Raw genomic sequence first — 21,157 nt, 5'->3', positions numbered from 1 at the left:
TTACGGGGTGCACGTAAGAAAGTTCTTGTTTGATTGTTTAATAGTAGTGGAGAAACAACGTCGCACGTGCCTCCCGTCGGTGGCCGCTGAAACGAACCGTGGGACTATCTCGTTCTACGATTAAACTAGTGATGATGATGCTTGCATATGGAAAGGTTAGGGCAACTCCAATGCTAGTAGCCTAGTATGCATCAAATCCGGTCCGAACCATGCGGTTCAAACACTTTTTGTCACCTGACATGGTACATCAAACGTCCGCTGACCCATCCGGGTCAGAAAAATACATTGAACGGGGAGTAAAAGGGTTATATCAAACAACCAAGCTTTGGGGACTTGGAGAAGCGAGAGGATTTCCCTGGTAATGCTTGGTTTCGTCAATTCGAGCGCTGCCGGGAAGTGAAAGAACTATCCAACAAGTTTGCGATGATAATGCCTAGATCGTACCAAAACGCCCGCCATCGCTGCATCACATCACAACACTTGTGGATTTGGTATTCTTTCTTTAGCTTGACAGGCCTCACAATAATATCAACGTGCTTCAGCGATCTCAGTTGTTTGCAAAACTTTGCAATTTCCACCTGGTCCATAGGAGCAACCGCGGAACCAAGGTATCCATCAGATCATGGGGCTCAGCGGGATTCAAAATCTTTCACATGGTGCTGGAGTGCAATCACATGTGTAGCTTCAAAGAGGTCTGATGAATGCACAAGTAGGGGGAGTCTGCTTTCAATCCTCGTGGAGGACAACATAGTGCTAATCAAAGTGCTTGAATGGGTGGCCAGATGTCTCAGGCACAATAACCGTCTCAATAATTTGTTCCTGGAGGGGTTCAAATGCAGTGTGGCCTCAGAAAGTTAGTTAGCCAAAGTTCGTTCATGCTTTCTATGATCACTAGTGCAAGAAGAGTTTATCTTTTTACAACATATTCATAAACGTCACCCAAAGTTTTGGATAACTTGTTGTATGGATGTCACCCAAACAAGTCATTTTAATCTCCGTTAAACCCAGAACATCACGATGTATTTTTTTAATGTTCTCGATTACGCCTTCCCATATATATATATCGATGGCGACTCGAAAAGGTATATAGAAACCTTTTAAAATTCAGTCAAGCTGAAGCAATTGTATCCATCCTTTGTGTTTTTCGATGCTTGTGTAGCTACGTTGTAATCTTTATATAGTGGACTATATGTAGCCACAAATTGCAAGAGTATGGCTTGGGAGCTAGCCCCAATTAATATATTTACCAGCTTGGCACGAAGTTGGTTGGTTTCAATTATTTTTTAATAAATCGGAGTTGACACCATAGATAAAATAGAATAGTTTAGTTATTTTACATGGCTCACAATCTTACATACACCAGAAAATCTTAATGATGAACAACATAGGCTGATTTGACATTATTGTCAGCTTCAGTGGTGGGCATTGTTAGAAATTTAGCCATAAAACCACAATGTACCCATAATAATTTTAATTCATTGTCCAAGCTTCGTCACTATGAAATGCCTAGCCCTATTTACAGAAAAGGAGCAACTCGGCGCACAAAAAAAATCATAGAATCAAACTTTACCTAGGTACCAGTTTCATGCTTACATATTAAAGTTATTTACAAGGTTGATTTTGTAGAGAGGCATTGATTTTCATGTTCGGAAACAATATGAAGGGACCGCCTCATCAGCCGTAGCAAACACCCCCGTTAGATCATGTAGACATGGCGGTATAATTTACTAATATGACACTGTAGAGTTCAGCGAGAGAAATTAAGGGGAAAATGTTGTCATTTGTGACTACATAACTATGTGTTGTTCATTAATTTTAGTGTATTGGAAAAACATTGGCAAGTAAACATGTTCAAATGTCATTTTTATAGTTTGGTATGATGCAATGCATGAAAGGAGTGACTATCTCAATTGACTTAGAAAGTCAACATTCATAATCATTTAATTACAATATGCTCACCTTTTTGCGTTTGCATTAATGTTGATGAAAATTGTTACTTTTAGTTGTCTCAAAAATAGTAAAACCATAAAAAATGACTCTTTCTTTCACATCACCCAAATCTCTTTAGACTTTTTTTTCATAACTGGCTGCAAGGAGAACATGTTAAACGTTAACAAGTTGCAATTGGAGCAGTGCGTCCACGGTCCAGCATTAATATACAAAACACATGTTTTTTTGCGGGGATATACAAAACATGTGACTGGAAATTAACATATTTTTTTAATCTTTGTAGGCAATGATTCGTAAAGTCACATATCAATATGACTCCATACCTCAAGTGAGTGATCTCATGATTTTAGATTCATGGCTTCACTGTTCCTTCCATCGAGATTCACTCAGTGTTTACTCAGCACAAATGCAAAAGAGAAGAGCAACATGTGAGTTTGACGTAAAAGCACGAGAGAGAGAAGAAACCGCTGCCCCTCCCTCTAGCGGTGAAGCCGCTGGTCCTACTCGAAGTACTCGACGTATGAAACACACTCGGCATATTACGAAGTACTCCCTCTGTAAATTAATATAAGAGTGTTTAGATCACTATTTAGTGATCTAAATAGTGATCTAAACACTCTTATATTAGTTTACAGAAGGAGTACTACATACACATATAAAAAACACTCCACGTACACATTGAAAAACAATCGTATACTACGAAGTACTCGACATACACAATTTTTCCTATAGTGTTAGTAGTCGCATTTATATATGCTCGTGCGAAGAATTAAAATTGGATCATGCTCAATATATCCATCTAAAAATTTATAAGGTGACCAATCAACTTCATTAACAAAAATCAACCAAGGAGGTAAATCTTGTAACTGATAATCTTCTAGGTACTACCGGATGTCTTTACCTACTAATAAACCAGCTACTGCTTCTGGTCGTCCGTCATGGCAGTTTTGCAAAACAGTCCCTCTGTTTCTAAGAAATCAACTCGCAGTCCTATCTTAAGTGGATATCTAAGAAAATATTTTGTTTTTGCAGAAAACACCCTGGCACTCGGAGTATTCAACACGTGGCCCGAGCAGATTTGCAAAGGAAAAAAACACAACAACACACGCACGGGCTCGCCTCCTCTCCCTCTCGCCCATTAAGTCGCCGCCGCCGCCCACGCCGGCCGCTTCCGGCGACCTCCAGCGTCGCGCAGCATGCCCCCGAGCTCCCCACGGTCCGCGCCTCCCTTCCCTCCGGCTAGATTCTCCGCTCCCGGACTCTACCGCACGCTCACAACCCCACCCCGTGGCTAGGGTTTCGGGCAGGGCTTCGCCGGCGCGTCTCCGGCGACCCCAGGTTCACCCCTCCTTCCTTCTTGACTAGGATCCGCCACCCCTACACCTCACCTTCTCTTCATATCCTCTGCTGCAGATGCAGATGGAGCACGCCGTGAGATTTCCCCATCCACCACGGTCGCCGCCGTCAAGGGCTTCTTCACGGATCTGGGACGCCATGGACATGCAGCTCCTCAAGGACTTTCTATTGAAACATCTTGTCCATCATGTGTAGAACACGATGCACCGTTAAGTCAAGGTTCAGGACGACGTATATCGTAGCCCCATGCTGGCTTTTTTCCAATGCAGGACCTTCTACATCTCTGCATATCGATCCATCTTGGACCTCAGTAAGTAACTCAGTTTGCATCACTTCCCTTAATTTAACTAGATAAAGAACCATAGGTCAGTGCTAACTGGTACCTGGGAAAGCGCATATTGTGGAAAGTTAAAAGGGTTATGATGATGAACATAGAGTATCAGTCCGCCAAGTCAAAGTTAATTTGATATGTTCAAGTTAACCATGGATCAATTCTGGAATATTTGTTAGCTGAAATTGTAGGCAGTTCATCTCTGGAGTTATACGATCTTTTCTTGGAGTAGTCTTCCCTTCAAGTATTTCATCTCTTATCTATTAAAATAAATGTTAATAGAAAAGACATCTTTGGTCTCAAGAATTAGTAATACTCCCATTTGTATTTCCTAATCATATTTTTTCATTTTCGAATTACATCAAACCTATGTCTAGATTGTATATTACCCCGCCCAGCGTTATTACTTTGGCTGTATCTAACTTTAGTCAGTAATTGATATACCTATAATTGTTGTTCTGCACCTATGTCCACAGTCCACACTTCTCTAGATGGTCACACTTTTGATGTTGAACTGACTTCAGATCTCTAAACAAAGGATTTGCAGCATATATAGATGCATTAATGCCAATCTTTATCACTCTGTTACGTATCTACTCCTACCTACTTGAATCTTCTATTCCCAGTTAATTAGAAATTTTGTTATTTGTGGACATCTCCTAAATACATCAATTAATTTTTGTGTTAAAGAGCAGTACGCTCTGTTTTCATTTGTGACCCAAAGGTCAGCAACGTAAAGCTTGCATGCATCTGAAGGCATGTTCCATCCTTGAATATATACTAATATAAAGGCATGTTACAATTGTGTGCAGGTAGAAAATTCATCATTTTAGTGTCCATCTGAAGAATCACATCGTGATAGGAACAAGGACAATGGCTGGCATGTTGGTAGGAATCTGAGATGATAAAAAATAGTACTCATCCAACTGCTAACTGAATATGCTGGAAATTAGCTCATAGTTACACATATATTATTATTGGAGCAGTACTGTCCTAGACTTGCATATTCAGAATTAATTGATCTCACACAGTAGTGCCATTTGTCGACACACCGTATGATATATGAATAAAACCATAAAAGTGTATATGAAACTGTATAATCTGGCACTTTGTTTCATGCCTACAGCAATGCGATGTCCTTTTTATGTTATCATGGCATACATAGATAATTAAATGAGGATTCTTTGATAATGTCTCCATCTCTTGAGCTAAGCACATGCTGTCAACATCATGGAACGACATGGAGCTGCAGACATGCACTTTGGAGCAGAGGTTGACTTGCAGCTGCGTCTGCAATCTCCCAAACAAATAAGCAGCACCATGCAGTTGTGGGCTTGCAGCAGGTTGGCGGGCGAATGGTCATAGCAGGAATACAACGGGCATGTCGACTGCTGCGTGTATTCCATTCAAGTCGACAACTACATTTGCAAGAGGTGTGTTGTTTACTTGGAGAAATTTTTGAGAAAATCATCAATTTATTTAGCATTAGTTAAATCAGTTTGTCGAGCTGAGTTTTTTTTATCTTGATGGTTGTGAGAACTCTAATGGTAGAAGTGTTGGGGAACGTAGTAATTTCAAAAGAGGGGAGAGTGTAGTCTACGTACCCTCGTAGACCAATAGCGGAAGCATTATGACAACGCGGTTGATGTAGTCGTACGTCTTCACGGCCCGACCGATCAAGCACCGAAACTACGGCACCTCTGAGTTCTAGCACACGTTCAGCTCGATGACGATCCCCGGACTCCGATCCAGCAAAGTGTCGGAGAAGAGTTCCGTCAGCACGACGGCATGGTGACGATCTTGATGTTCTACTGTCGCAGGGCTTCGCCTAAGCACCACTACAATATTATCGAGGACTATGGTGGAGGGGGGCACCGCACACGGCTAAGAGAACGATCTTGAAGATCAACTTGTGTGTCTAGAGGTGCCCCCTGCCCCCGTATATAAAGGAGCAAGGGGGGGAGGCCGGCCGGCCCTTGGGGCACGCCAAGGAGGAGGAGTCCTCCTCCTAGTAGGAGTAGGACTCCCCTCTTTCCTACTCCTACTAGGAGGGGGAAAGGAAGGGGGAGAGGGAGAAGGAAAGGGGGGCGCTGCCCCCCTCTCCTAGTCCAATTCGGACCAGAGGGGGAGGGGGCGTGCGGCCCACCCTGGCCGCCCCTCTCTCTCCACTAGGGCCCATAAAGCCCATTACTTCTCCCGGGGGGGGGGTTTCGGTAACCCTCCGGCACTCCGATTTTTTCTGAAATCACCCGAAACACTTCCGGTGTCCGAATATAGCCGTTCAATATATCAATCTTTATGTCTCGACCATTTCGAGACTCCTCGTCATGTCCGTGATCACATCCGGGACTTCGAACAAACTTCGGTACATCAAAATATATAAACTCATAATGAAACTGTCATCGTAATGTTAAGCGTGCGGACCCTACGGGTTCAAGAACAATGTAGACATGACCGAGACATGCCTCCGGTCAATAACCAATAGCGGAACCTGGATGCTAATATTGGCTCCCACATATTCTACGAAGATCTTTTATCGGTCAGACCACATAACAACATACTTTGTTCCCTTTGTCATCGGTATGTTACTTGCCTGAGATTCGATCGTCGGTATCTTAATACCTAGTACAATCTCGTTACCGGCAAGTCTCTTTACTCGTTCTGTAATACATCATCTCGCAACTAACTCATTAGTTGCAATGCTTGCAAGGCTTATGTGATGTGCATTATCGAGAGGGCCCAAAGATACCTCTCCGACAATCGGAGTGACAAATCCTAATCTCGAAATACGCCAACCCGACATGTACCTTTGGAGACACCTGTAGAGCTCCTTTATAATCACCCAGTTACGTTGTGATGTTTGGTAGCACACAAGGTGTTCCTCCGGCAAACGGGAGTTACATAATCTCATAGCCATAGGAACATGTATAAGTCATGAAGAAAGCAATAGCAACATACTAAACGATCGGGTGCTAAGCTAATGGAATGGGTCATGTCAATCACATCATTCTCCTAATGATGTGATACCGTTAATCAAATGACAACACATGTCTATGGTTAGGAAACATAACCATCTTTGATTAACGAGCTAGTCAAGTAGAGGCACACTAGTGACGTTTAGTTTGTCTATGTATTCACACAAGTATTATGTGTCCGGATAATACAATTCTAGCATGAATAATAAACATTTATCATGATATAAGGAAATAAATAATAACTTTATTATTGCCTCTAGGGCATATTTCCTTCAGTCTCCCACTTGCACTAGAGTCAATAATTTAGATTTACACAGTAATGATTCTAACACCCATGGAGCTTTGGTGCTGATCATGTTTTGCTCATGGAAGAGGCTTAGTCAACGGGTCTGCTACATTCAGATCCGTATGTATCTTCCAAATCTCTATGTCTCCCACCTGGACTAGATCCCGGATGGAATTGAAGCGTCTGTTGATGTGTTTGGTTCTTTTGTGAAATCTGGATTCCTTTGCCAAGGCAATTGCACCAGTATTGTCACAAAAGATTTTCATTGGACCCGATGCACTAGGTATGGCACCTAGATTGGATATGAACTCCTTCATCCAGACTCCTTAGTTTGCTGCTTTCGAAGCAGCTATGTACTCCGCTTCACATGTAGATCCCGCCACAACGCTTTGTTTAGAACTGCACCAACTGACAGCTCCACCGTTTAATGTAAACACGTATCCGGTTTGCGATTTAGAATCGTCCGGATCAGTGTCAAAGCTTGCATCAACGTAACCATTTACGATGAGCTCTTTGTCACCTCCATATACGAGAAACATATCCTTAGTCCTTTTCAGGTATTTCAGGATGTTCTTGACCGCTGTTCAGTGATCCACTCCTGGATTACTTTGGTACCTCCCTACTAGACTTATAGCAAGACATATATCAGGTCTAGTACACAGCATTGCATACATGATAGAGCCTATGGCTGAAGCATAGGGAACATCTTTCATTTTCTCTCTATCTTCTGCAGTGGTCGGGCATTGAGTCTTACTCAATTTTACACCTTGTAACACAGGCAAGAATCCTTTCTTTGCTTGATCCATTTTGAACTTCTTCAAAATTTTGTCAAGGTATGTGCTTTGTGAAAGTCCAATTAAGCGTCTTGATCTATCTCTATAGATCTTAATGCCCAATATGTAAGCAGCTTCACTGAGGTCTTTCATTGAAAAACTCTTATTCAAGTATCCCTTTATGCTACCCAGAAATTCTATATCATTTCCGATTAGTAATATGTCATCTACATATAATATCAGAAATGCTACAGAGCTCCCACTCACTTTCTTGTAAATACAGACTTCTCCAAAAGTCTGTACAAAACTAAATGCTTTGATCACATTATCAAAGCGTTTATTCCAACTCCGAGAGGCTTGCACCAGTCCATAAATGGATCGCTGGAGCTTGCACACTTTGTTAGCTCCCTTTGGATCGACAAAACCTTCCGGCTGCATCATATACAACTCTTCTTCCAGAAATCCATTCAGGAATGCAGTTTTGACATCCATCTGCCAAATTTCATAATCATAAAATGCGGCAATTGCTAACATGATTCGGACAGACTTAAGCATTGCTACGGGTGAGAAGGTCTCATCGTAGTCAATCCCTTGAACTTGTCGAAAACCTTTTGCGACAAGTCGAGCTTTGTAGACAGTAACATTACCGTCAGCGTCAGTCTTCTTCTTGAAGATCCATTTATTCTCCATTGCTTGCCTATCATTGGGCAAGTCAACCAAAGTCCACACTTTGTTCTCATACATGGATCCCATCTCAGATTTCATGGCTTCAAGCCATTTTGCGGAATCTGGGCTCACCATCGCTTCTTCATAGTTCGTAGGTTCATCATGATCTAGTAGCATGACTTCCAGAACAGGATTACCGTACCACTCTGGTGCGGATCTTACTCTGGTTGATCTACGAGGTTCAGTAGAAACTTGTTCTGAAGTTTCATGATCATCGTCATTAGCTTCCTCACTAATTGGTGTAGGTGTCACAGGAACCGGTTTCTGTGATGTACTACTTTCCAATAAGGGAGCATGTACAGTTACCTCATCAAGTTCTACTTTCCTCCCACTCACTTCTTTCGAGAGAAACTCCTTCTCTAGAAAGTTTCCGAATTTAGTAACAAAAGTCTTGCCTTCGGATCTGTGATAGAAGGTGTATCCAATAGTTTCCTTTGGATATCCTATGAAGACACATTTCTCTGATTTGGGTTCGAGCTTATCAGGTTGAAGCTTTTTCACATAAGCATCGCAGCCCCAAACTTTAAGAAACGACAACTTTTGTTTCTTGCCAAACCATAGTTCATAAGGCGTCGTCTCAACGGATTTCGATGGTGCCTTATTTAGCGTGAATGCGGCCGTCTCTAAAGCATAACCCCAAAACAATAGCGGTAAATCAGTAAGAGACATCATAGATCGCACCATATCTAGTAAAGTATGATTACGACGTTCGGACACACCATTACGCTGTGGTGTTCCGGGTGGCGTGAGTTGCGAAACTATTCCGCATTGTTTCAAATGTACACCAAACTCGTAACTCAAATATTCTCCTCCACGATCAGATCGTAGGAATTTTATTTTCTTGTTACGATGATTTTCAACTTCACCCTGAAATTCTTTGAACTTTTCAAATGTTTCAGACTTATGTTTCATTAAGTAGATATACCCATATCTGCTTAAGTCATCTGTGAAGGTGAGAAAATAACGATATCCGCCACGAGATTCAACATTCATCGGACCACATACATCTGTATATATGATTTCCAACAAATCTGTTGCTCTCTCCATAGTACCGGAGAACGGTGTTTTGGTCATCTTGCCCATAAGGCACGGTTCGCAAGTACCAAGTGATTCATAATCAAGTGGTTCCAAAAGTCTATCAGTATGGAGTTTCTTCATGCGCTTTACACCGATATGACCTAAACGGCAGTGCCACAAATAAGTTGCACTATCATTATCAACTCTGCATCTTTTGGCTTCAACATTATGAATATGTGTGTCACTACTATCGAGATTTAATAAGAATAGACCACTCTTCAAGGGTGCATGACCATAAAAGATATTACTCATATAAATAGAACAACCATTATTCTCTGATTTAAATGAATAACCGTTTCGCATCAAACAAGATCCAGATATAATGTTCATGCTCAACACTGGCACCAAATAATAATTATTTAGGTCTAATACTAATCCCGAAGGTAGATGTAGAGGTAGCGTGCCGACCGCGATCACATCAACTTTGGAACCATTTCCCACGCGCATCGTCACCTCGTCCTTAGCCAATCTTTGCTTAATCCGTAGTCCCTGTTTTGAGTTGCAAATATTAGCAACAGAACCAGTATCAAATACTCAGGTGCTACTGCGAGCATTAGTAAGGTACACATCAATAACATGTATATCATATATACCTTTGTTCACCTTGCCATCCTTCTTATCCGCCAAATACTTGGGGCAGTTCCGCTTCCAGTGACCAGTCTGCTTACAGTAGAAGCACTCAGTTTCAGGCTTAGGTCCAGATTTGGGTTTCTTCTCCTGAGCAGCAACTTACTTGCTGTTCTTTTTGAAGTTCCCCTTCTTCTTCCCTTTGCCCTTTTTCTTGAAACTAGTGGTCTTGTTGACCATCAACACTTGATGCTCCTTCTTGATTTCTACCTCCGCAGCTTTCAGCATTGCGAAGAGCTTGGGAATTGTCTTACACATCCCTTGCATATTATAGTTCATCACGAAGCTCTTGTAGCTAGGTGGAAGTGATTGGAGAATTCTGTCAATGACGCAATCATCTGGAAGATTAACTCCTAATTGAATCAAGTGATTATTATACCCAGACATTTTGAGTATATGCTCACTGACAGAACTCTTCTCCTCCATCTTGCAGCTATAGAACTTATTGGAGACTTCATATCTCTCAATCCGGGCATTTGCTTGAAATATTAACTTCAACTCCTGGAACATCTCATATGCTCCATGATGTTTAAAACGTTGTTGAAGTCCCGATTCTAAGCCGTAAAGCATGGCACACTGAACTATTGAGTAGTCATCAGCTTTGCTCTGCCAGACGTTCTTAACATCTGGTGTTGCTCCAGCAGCAGGCCTGGCACCCAGCGGTGCTTCCAGGACATAATTCTTCTGTGCAACAATGAGGATAATTCTCAAGTTACGGACCCAGTCCGTGTAATTGCTACCATCATCTTTCAACTTTGCTTTCTCAAGGAACGCATTAAAATTCAACGGAACAACAACACGGGCCATCTATCTACAATCAAACATAAACAAGCAAGATACTATCAGGTACTAAGTTCATGATAAATTTAAGTTCAATTAATCATATTACTAAAGAACTCCCACTTAGATAGACATCCCTCTAATCCTCTTAGTGATCACGTGATCCAAATCAACTAAACCATGTCCGATCATCACGCGAGATGGAGTAGTTTCATTGGTGAACATCACTATGTTGATCGTATCTACTATATGATTCACGCTCGACCTTTCGGTCTCCGTGTTCCGAGGCCATATCTGTATATGCTTGGCTCGTCAAGTATAACCTGAGTATTCCGCGCGTGCCTGTTTTGCACCCATTGTATTTGAACATAGAGCTTATCACACCCGATCATCACGTGGTGTCTCAGCACGAAGAACTTTCGCAACGGTGCATACTCAGGGAGAACACTTCTTGATAATTGGTGAGAGATCATCTTAAAATGCTACTGTCAATCAAAGCAAGATAAGATGCATAAAAGATAAACATCACATGCAATCAATATAAGTAATATGATATGGCCATCATTATCTTGTGCTTGCGATCTCCATCTTCGAAGCACCGTCAAGATCACCATCGTCACCGGCGCGACAGCTTGATCTCCATCGTAGCATCGTTGTCGTCTCGCCAATCTTATGCTTCTATGACTATCGCTACCGCTTAGTGATAAAGTAAAGCATTACAGGGCGATTGCATTGCATTCAATAAAGTGACAACCATATGGCTCCTGCCAGTTGCCGATAACTCGGTTACAAAACATGATCATCTCATACAATAAAATTTAGCATCATGTCTTGACCATATCACATCACAACATGCCCTGCAAAAACAAGTTAGACGTCCTCTACTTTGTTTGTTGCAAGTTTTACGTGGCTGTTATGGGCTTAAGCAAGAACCAATCTTACCTACGCATCAAAAACCACAACGATAGTTTGTCAAGTTGGTGCTGTTTTAACCTTCGCAAGGACCGGGCGTAGCCACACTCGGTTCAACTAAAGTTGGAGAAACTGACACCCACCAGCCACCTGTGTGCAAAGCACGTCGGTAGAACCAGTCTCGCGTAAGCGTACGCGTAATGTTGGTCCGGGCCGCTTCATCCAACAATACCGCCGAACCAAAGTATGACATGCTGGTAAGCAGTATGACTTATATCGCCCACAACTCACTTGTGTTCTACACGTGCACAACATCAACGCATAAAACCAGGCTCGGATGCCACTGTTGGGAAACATAGTAATTTCAAAAAATTTCCCACGCACACGCAAAATCATGGTGATGCATATCAACGAGAGGGGAGAGCGTAGTCTACGTACCCTCGTAGACCGACAGCGGAAGCGTTATGACAACGCGGTTGATGTAGTCGGACGTCTTCACGGCCCGACCGATCAAGCACCGAAACTACAACACCTCCGAGTTCTAGCACACGTTCAGCTCGATGACGATCCCCAGACTCCGATCCAGCAAAGTGTCGGGGAAGAGTTCCGTCAGCATGACGGCGTGGTGACGATCTTGATGTTCTACTGTCGCAGGGCTTCGCCTAAGCACCACTACAATATTATCAAGGACTATGGTGGAGGGGGGCACCGCACACGGCTAAGAGAACGATCTTGAAGATCAACTTGTGTGTCTAGAGGTGCCCCCTGCCCCCGTATATAAAGGAGCAAGGGGGGAGGCCGGCCGGCCCTTGGGGCGCGCCAAGGAGGAGTCCTCCTCCTCCTAGTAGGAGTAGGACTCCCCTTTCCTAGTCCAACTAGGAAGAGAGAAGGGGGAAGGAAAGAGAGGGAGAGGGAGAGGGAAAGAGGGGCCGCGCCCCCTCCCCTAGTCCAATTCGGACTCCTCATGGGAGGGGGCGCGCCACCTCCTGGGCTGCTGCCCTCTCTCTCCCCTCAGGCCCACTAAGGCCCAATACTTCCCCGGGGGGTTCCGGTAACCCTTCCGGCACCCCGGTTTTCTCCGAAATCACCCGAAACACTTCCGGTGTCCGAATATAGCCGTCCAATATATCGATCTTTATGTCTCGACCATTTCGAGACTCCTCGTCATGTTCGTGATCACATCCGGGACTCCGAACAACCTTCGGTACATCAAAATATATAAACTTATAATGAAACTGTCATCGTAACGTTAAGCGTGCGGACCCTACGGGTTCGAGAACAATGTAGACATGACCGAGACACGTCTCCGGTCAATAACCAATAGCGGAACCTGGATGCTCATATTGGCTCCTACATATTCTACGAAGATCTTTATCGGTCAGACCGCATAACAACATACGTTGTTCCCTTTGTCATTGGTATGTTACTTTCCCGAGATTTGATCGTCGGTATCTCAATACCTAGTTCAATCTCGTTACCGGCAAGTCTCTTTACTCGTTCTGTAATACATCATCTCGCAACTAACTCATTAGTTGCATTGCTTGCAAGGCTTAAGTGATGTGCATTACCGAGAGGGCCCATAGATACCTCCCCGACAATCGGAGTGACAAATCCTAATCTCGAAATACGCCAACCCAACATGTACCTTTGGAGACACCTGTAGATTACCTTTATAATCACCCAGTTACGTTGTGAAGTTTGGTAGCACACAAAGTGTTCCTCCGGCAAACGGGAGTTGCATAATCTCAGTCACAGGAACATGTATAAGTCATGAAGAAAGCAATAACAACATACTAAACGATCGGGTGCTAAGCTAATGGAATGGGTCATGTCAATCACATCATTCTCCTAATGATGTGATCCCGTTAATAAAATACAACACATGTCTATGGTTGGGAAACATAACCATCTTTGATTCAACGAGCTAGTCAAGTAGAGGCATACTAGTGACATATTGTTTGTCTATGTATTCACACATGTATTATGTTTCCGGTTAATTCAATTCTAGCATGAATAGTAAACATTTATCATGATATAAGGAAATAAATAATAACTTTATTATTGCCTCTAGGGCATATTTCCTTCAGTCTCCCACTTGCACTAGAGTCAATAATCTAGTTCACATCGCCATGTGATTTAACATCAATAGATCACATCACCATGTGATTAACACCCATATATAGTTCACATCGTCATGTGACCAACACCCAAAGGGTTTACTAGATTCAATAATCTAGTTCACATCGCTATGTGATTAACGCCCAAGGAGTACTAAGGTGTGATCATGTTTGCTTGTGAGGGAAGTTTAGTCAACGGGTCTGCCACATTCAGATCCGTAAGTATTTTGCAAATTTCTATGTCAACAATGCTCTGCACGGATCTACTCTAGCTAATTGCTCCCACTTTCAATATGTATCCAGATTGAGACTTAGAGTCATCTGGATTAGTGTCAAAACTTGCATTGATGTAACCCTTTACGACGAACTTTTTTGTCACCTCCATAATCGAGAAACATATCCTTATTCCACTAAGGATAATTTCGACCGCTGTCCAGTGATCTACTCCTAGATCACTATTGTACCCCCTTGCCAAAAACAGTGTAGGGTATACAATAGATCTGGTACACAGCATGACATACTTTATAAAACCTAACATGGACTACTACAGAGACAGAAATACAATCACCTAGATAAAACGAAACAGCCTCCATGAGGTAGGAAATGGAAACATGGTGCACAGTAGAGGACGACCATTATACAGACAGGAACCAAGTTCCAGCAAGTACTCCCCAGATCCAGAACGACAATTTTCTTGGGTGGCCTAATCCACTGAACCGTCAGACCATACAAGCAATTAGGACCAAAGACTAACCCTATAATAACACCATAAATACATCATATCGACTCGTCCATACAAGCAGGTAACAAGATTTCCAAGGAATGCTGGAGGAGGAGTAGGAGGAGAGGGACCTCACTGGGCAGATGAAGGTTGGGGATGTAGTCATTGCCGGCACCAGCAACAGAAGGTCGGGGACGTCGTCAGCGCCAGAAGCTGGGGTCGGAGGCCCTCCATCTCCCGCGCGTCCCGCTGGTCCTGCTTGGGCCGTCGCTGTGGCAGGGAGGGAGGGGTTTGCGGGTGCGCGGTGGGCGGACAGAATTGGGTGGCGCGTCGAGGGGTCTAGGTGGGTGCGGTTGGCTGGCGTCAAGGGGTGGCGGCGAGGAAGGAATGCCGGCGGCGGTGGCGGCTTCGGGAAGAAGGAAATGGGATGGAGGAGGTACGTCCAAGGAGGAGCAGAGCAGTAATGGAGAAGTGCGGCGGGCAGCACAAGGGATGGGAGGGGATCGAGGGGACCTGAGCAGTAATGGGTGGGATGCGCTATAGCATCATCTCAAGGAGGTGGTCACCAGAAGACATCCGACAGCAGCTCCGGTGGACTGCCGGCAGCATCAACCCGGGCTGGCGACCACCATTTCTTCCTCGCCTCCTCGCTGCCATTCCTGCGGCACAGTGAGCTCCTCCTGCCTGCTGCGACAGTCACCGACAAAATCACCCGTCGATCTGGATAGTCCTGCAAGATTTAAAGAAGTCCTTGACGTTCTTAGTAAAACTAAGCACTAGTACCCCTAGAAAAATAAGAATGGGTAATAAAATGGTTAAATCAACGAGTGCCAGAATCATACTGCAACTTATATCACAACATGCTAGTCAAGACACCAAGTGTGGCCTTCCTGGTTAAAGCAACTAGTATATTCACGACATGTAATGTATAGTTGCAACCATGTGAACAAAGCATACAAAACATAAACATTGGTTGATGAGTGTTAGGGAAATATATCAAACCTATAAAACTTGAGTTAATGATTTGTAAGTTGAGATGTATAAACGGATTCTAAAGTTGTGCTAATTCCAATTAGAGTTACTACAATCATACAAACCATGAAATGTGAATAAATCTATCAGACTTATTACAATCATACAAAACATCAAAATTAAAGTAATCTGTCATTTGCCAAAAGAAAACCTTGCACGGATATAGCAATCGAGGATCGAGATGGCAGCGACAACCACACACAAAATTTGAATACCTAACCACTTGACATATAATTTATCCCCCACCAAAATCACACCAAGGACAACACAAATTTAGAAAACATGCATTCATGCCTAGCTATTTATTACTAATAAGAACAAAATTTAGTGAACTGAATTTCTATCTACTACATAAGTGTGTGCTTTATGTACTGCCTATGCACACATCCAATTCAACGGGGAAAAAGAAACATTTTTTCACAAGAATAAAGATGGAGGAATGGAGGAGAGAGAGCTCACAACAGCCGTTGGTGGGGAAGCAAGAATTGTGGCTGTGGCGCGGTGAGCTCCTCCCGTCGGCTGCGACGGTCACCGATGAACCCACACCGACCGATCTGGATAGTCCTGCAAGATTTTTAAGAAATAAATCCTTAGCATTCTTAGTAAAATTGAGCACTAGTACCCACACAAATAAGAATGGGTAATAAAATGATGAAATGATTAAAACAACAGTGCCAGGATCTACATGCTAGTCAAGAAACCAAGTGCGGCCTTTCTGGTTAGAGCGACTAGTATATTGACGACATGTAATATACAGTTGCAAACCATGTGAACAAAAACATACAAGACATAAGCATTGGTTGATGAGTGTTAGGAAATTTTAACCCTATAAAACGTGATTTAACTATTTGTATGTTGAGATGCATACATGAATTCAAAAGTTGTGGTAATTCGAGTCAGAGTTATTACAATCATACAAACCATGAAAAGTAAAGCAATCTGTCATTTGCCAAATTTAAAACATGCACAGATACAGCAGTTGAGGATCAAGATGGCGTCAATCACCATACAAACAATTTGAATGCACAGCTAGTTGTTATACAATTTAGCCCCCGACAAAATCGCACCAATGAAAGCTAACATTTGTGGAAAACAGGCACTCGTGGCCAGCCTTTTATAAGTAAAATGCACAAATTCTTTGTGCGTTACAAAGGCTGCTGGGTCCTCCAGCCATTATAAGAAAGAAGTGCTAGACAGAGACAGAACAACATGGACTAATACATAGACGGGACAACAATCAACTAGCCCCCAACAAATAAAACGAAACATACTGCACACAATAACGGAAACATGGTGCATATGTGCCCCTGTTTTCTGTCGGGATGTTACCAGCAATCTTTAATACCTTTCATACCTACCTCTCCAAGATGATTTTGATTCGCAAGTCGTAAGATTACTTGGCTAACTCTCCCACATTCGCACGACAAGTACACAAACAGGAACCAAATACCAGCAAACACCCCGCAGATCTAGAACAACAATTTTCTCCAGCAAATTCGTGCTTAATCCACTTAACCGTCAGGCCATAGAATCATTAGGACCAAAGCCAAACTCTATAATGCCAAAAATACAACATATTGAATCAGTCCACACAATCACTGGAGGAGGAGTAGAAGTAGGATGAGAGGGACCTCACCGAGCAGATGCACTCCATCTTGAGTTCACTATTTGTATGTTGAAACAGTACACATCAAGAAAATAATTGAACAAGTACACATCAAGCTTCAGTTATATAGATCAATTATGAGTACAACCTATAGGATCTATATGCTGTCAATCTTACTTCTCATCTCACCTAAGAGGAGATACAAGTACAACCCATAGGATTGTTTCTTGTGCTCTGCTTACTGCAAGTTCTGTTTGCTATGCTTATACATGACCAAACAGGAAATTACTCCAAGTATCATTAAGTGATGATGATGTTAGTTCAAAGACCTAATTTTATGGATTCAGTACACGGACGGAATTCAAACTCATCAACCTAGTTAACTGTTAGCTACATGAAATTTGCCAAATGCACAGTATCACCAATTCTTCAGTTCATATTAACTAGAAAGAAAATAGAGATTGCATATTCAGAATTAGTTCAAACAAAATAGAGATCAAGTTGAACAAGTACACACCAAGAAAATGTTGCTCAAGCAGAGCAATCAAGCACATCATTTGCTGCAACATGCAAACACATGTGCTACAGTTACACATGAACTTAGAGAGAAAAATTTACACATGAATTTGCAACTTTACAAATCAATTTACAGAGAAAATTTCAAGCAACATTTGCAGAAAACTTCATGTAAAATCCAAACATTTTGCAAGGCCAGAGAGAGGAGAGGAATACCCAACACCCGGATCCGTGGCATTTCGGGGCAGGGCCCACGGGACCACGGTAGGTCTACCGAGAGGAGGAAGTTGTCACTGCTCCAGCTTCTCCCGCATCTCCAGTGCCACCGCCAACAGATTGCCTGCCGCCGCCTCTGCTCTCCATGATATCCCACGGAAGGTGCTGCACAACCGCCCTGTCATAGGAAATGACATGCTTATGCACAAGACAACTTTTGATTAGTGAAATGAGCATCTATCTACTGCATATATGCATGCTTTCTCTGTTGCCTATTCACACATCTACGATTACTTACTGCAAAACTGTTCAGTCTGTCTTCCAACCTGATTGAGAAATCAGCTGTTCTAGCATTAGCCTAGGTACAATCAAATGAGTTGGTCGGTCTCAAGGGAGAATCTGAGAGAAGAGTCTAGAAAGGGAGCCTATCTTCCACCCTTTTCTTTGCGATTGCACTTTCAATCCTTGCATGGTTTTCGGACATATCCCTTGTTCTCTGAGCTACAGAAGATACTGGTGTAGAGTTCTCCTTGTTGGAGCAGAAGGCCTCTTGATCTTGATTATTGTTATGTTCATCTTCCAACCTGATTGAGAAATTAGTTGTTCTAATATTTGTTGGGGAAGGTTGCAGAAAACAAAAATTTTCCTACGGTTTCACCAAGATCCATCTATGAGTTCATCTAGCAACGAGTGATCGGATTGCATCTACATACCTTTGTAGATCACGCGTGCAAGCGTTCAAAGAACGGGGATGAGGAAGTCGTACTCGACGTGATCCAAATCACCGGAGATCCTAGCGCCGAACGGACGGCACCTCCGTGTTCAACACACGTACGGTCAGCGTGACGTATCCTCCTTCTTGATCCAGCAAGGGGGGAGGAGAGGTTGATGAAGATCCAGCAGCACGACGGCGTGGTGGTGGATGCAGGGCGTCACCGCAGTAGGGCTTCGCCGTTAGACTGCGAGAGGGAGAGGTGTAGCAGGGGAGAGGGAGGTGCCAAGACACAAGGGTGCGGCTGCCCCTCCCTCCCCGCCCCCTTTATATAGGACCCCTAGGGGGGGGCGCCGGTCCTAGGAGATGGGAACTCCTAGGGGGGGCGGCGGCCAAGGGGTGGAGTGCCCCCCAAGCCAGGTGGGGCGCCCCCCCACCCTAGGGTTCCCAACCCTAGGCGCATGGGGTGGGCCTAGGGGGGCGCACCAGCCCACTATGGGCTGGTTCCCCTCCCCACTTCAGCCCATGGGGCCCTCCGGGATGGGTGGCCCCACCCGGTGGACCCCCGGGACCCTTCCGGTGGTCCCGGTACAATACCGGTGACCCCCGAAACTATCCCGATGGCCGAAACTGCACTTCCTATATATAACTCTTCACCTCCGGACCATTCCGGAACTTCTCGTGATGTCCAGGATCTCATCCGGGACTCCGAACAACTTTTGGGTTACTGCATATTCATATCTCTACAACCCTAGCGTCACCGAACCTTAAATGTGTAGACCCTACGGGTTCGGGAGACATGTAGACATGACCGAGACGACTCTCCGGTCAATAACCAACAGCGGGATCTGGATACCCATGTTGGCTCCCACATGCTCGTCGATGATCTCATCGGATGAACCACGATGTCGAGGATTCAAGCAACCCCGTATACAATTCCCTTTGTCAATCGGTACGTTACTTGCCCGAGATTCGATCGTCGGTATCCCAATACCTCGTTCAATCTCATTGCCGGCAAGTCACTTTACTCGTACCGTAATGCATGATCCCGTGACCAGACACTTGGTCACTTTGAGCTCACTATGATGATGCATTACCGAGTGGGCCCAGAGATACCTCTCCGTCATACCAAGTGACAAATCCCAGTCTTGATCCGTGTCAACCCAACAGACACTTCCGGAGATACCCGTAGTACACCTTTATAGTCACCCAGTTACGTTGTGACGTTTGGTATACCCAGAGCACTCCTACGGTATCCGGGAGTTACACGATCTCATGGTCTAAGGAAAAGATACTTGACATTGGAAAAACTCTAGCAAACGAACTATACGATCTTGTGCTATGTTTAGGATTGGGTCTTGTCCATCACATCATTCTCCTAATGATGTGATCCCGTTATCAATGACATCCCCATGTCCATAGCCAGGAAACCATGACTATCTGTTGATCAACGAGCTAGTCAACTAGAGGCTCACTAGGGACACATTATGGTCTATGTATTCACACATGTATTACGATTTCCGGATAATACAATTAGAGCATGAACAATAGACAATTATCATAAACAAGGAAATATAATAATCATTTTATTATTGCCTCTAGGGCATATTTCCAACAGTCTCCCACTTGCACTAGAGTCAATCATCTAGTTACATTGTGATGAATCGAACACCCATGGAATTCTGGTGTTGATCATGTTTTGCTCTAGGGAGAGGTTTAGTCAACGGATCTGCTACATTCAGGTCCGTATGTACTTTACAAATCTCTATGTCTCCATTTTGAACACTTTCACGAATGGAGTTGAAGCGACGCTTGATATGCCTGGTCTTCCTGTGAAACCTGGGCTCCTTGGCAAGGGCAATAGCTCCAGTGTTATCACAGAAGAGAGTCATCGGGCCCGACGCATTGGGTATGACTCCTAGGTCGGTAATGAACTCCTTCACCCAGACTGCTTCGTGTGCTGCCTTCGAGGCTTCCATGTACTCCGCTTCACATGTAGATCCCGCCACAACGCTTTTCTTGCAACTGCACCAGCTTACTGCCCCACCATTCAAAATATACACGTATCCGGTTTGTGACTTAGAGTCATCCAGATCTGTGTCGAAGCTAGCGTCGACGTAACCCTTTACGACGAGCTCTTCGTCACCTCCATAAACGAGAAACATTTCCTTAGTCCTTTTCAGGTACTTCAGGATGTTCTTGACCGTTGTCCAGTGTTCCTTGCCGGGATTACTTTGGTACCTACCTACCAAACTTACGGCAAGGTTTACATCAGGTCTGGTACACAGCATGGCATACATAATAGAACCTATGGCTGAGGCATAGGGGATGACACTCATCTCTTCTATTTCTTCTGCCGTGGTCGGACATTGAGCTGAGCTCAATTTCACACCTTGCAACACAGGCAAGAACCCCTTCTTAGACTGATCCATATTGAACTTCTT

At 43.7% G+C, this 21,157-nt stretch overlaps 1 long non-coding RNA gene across 1 annotated transcript; it reads left to right on the top strand.

Moving 5' to 3' along the window:
* Positions 1-3,041: 3,041 nt before the first annotated feature.
* LOC125547794 (uncharacterized) lies at positions 3,042-5,131 on the top strand. The gene is made up of 3 exons (XR_007300778.2): positions 3,042-3,288; positions 3,364-3,616; positions 4,450-5,131. It is a non-coding gene; the product is annotated as an uncharacterized LOC125547794 (long non-coding RNA).
* Positions 5,132-21,157: the final 16,026 nt, after the last annotated feature.

The sequence above is a fragment of the Triticum urartu genome, chromosome 3A, assembly GCF_056163025.1.
Source record: "Triticum urartu cultivar PI428250 chromosome 3A, HENAU_Tu73, whole genome shotgun sequence".
Lineage (NCBI taxonomy): Eukaryota > Viridiplantae > Streptophyta > Magnoliopsida > Poales > Poaceae > Triticum > Triticum urartu.
Note: the sequence above shows the minus strand (reverse complement) of the source record. Positions and strands in the feature narration are given on the sequence as shown.